Here is an 835-nt window from a genome sequence, read left to right as displayed (position 1 = left end):
CCCGCCTCTGGTTTGTGGAGGCTCGTGGACACCAGGTGATCCTCACTCTACGTCACAGCCGCTGGAAACGAACTCGTGAACTACGAAGTTCGTTTCTATGCAGACGATACGTTCTAGATAGAACTCCGAACCTCAGGCTCCATGAACTCGTTCTTTTCAGAACAGCTGTTCTCACCGGGTGCTGTGTAGTCTGACTGTGAATGTTTCTGGTTGTTTATTCTCTCTCATGACGACCTGAGGAAATAAAGTCAGTTGATGTCGTTTCTAGAATCATTGAATCATTTGCATAAAAATATAGAAACAGAAGAAACAGAATCCACCGCAGACTGTAACCGTGCTGCGTTCAGGTGCTACAGGAAAAAAGACTGATAAATGATAGTGTAGCATCAAGTTAACGTGTTCCTGTGTTTTCTCCCGTCAGAGCCCCGCCCACCGTCTTCACTGTGGAATACAGTTGCCATGACAACCACCAACTAAACTGCATCTTAACTTCTGCCTCCAGTTTCCTGTTCTTCTCGTCCTCGGCTTGTTCCTGATTGGTTCTCTTTGTTTTCCAACTGGCTGCTTGACTTCATTAAAAAAAACTATAAAAATTAAAAATGGACCTTGAACCTGTCTCACTCTCTGCCTGTCTGTCTGCCCTCAGTCTGATGTAGAAACATTAAAACAGCTGCTGATCTCAGATCTGTTCTGTGTGTCTGTGTTCAGGTGTACGTACTGTCCATCCTTTACCTGACAAACATTAATTACTATTTTTAAAAGAAGTGATGTCAGCGATAATGATTGTTTGTACACAGAGGAACAGCTAATAAAGTTCGAACTGTCAGAAATTCAA

General features: G+C 43.1%; 1 protein-coding gene across 3 annotated transcripts in view; it reads left to right on the top strand.

The window, feature by feature from the left end:
* The window catches only part of LOC109642504 (clumping factor B-like), a 4,154-nt gene extending 3,319 nt beyond the window's left edge, over positions 1 to 835 (top strand). For all 3 annotated transcript variants that reach the window (XM_069516631.1, XM_069516630.1, XM_069516629.1), the window contains 2 exons: positions 1 to 35; positions 422 to 835. The exon at positions 1 to 35 is cut by the window's left edge and continues 15 nt beyond it. The gene's annotated coding sequence lies outside the window, so the exon portion shown is untranslated. The remainder of the gene's footprint in view (positions 36 to 421) is intronic.

This window comes from Paralichthys olivaceus, chromosome 20 (assembly GCF_024713975.1).
Source record: "Paralichthys olivaceus isolate ysfri-2021 chromosome 20, ASM2471397v2, whole genome shotgun sequence".
NCBI lineage: Eukaryota > Metazoa > Chordata > Actinopteri > Pleuronectiformes > Paralichthyidae > Paralichthys > Paralichthys olivaceus.
Note: the sequence above shows the minus strand (reverse complement) of the source record. Positions and strands in the feature narration are given on the sequence as shown.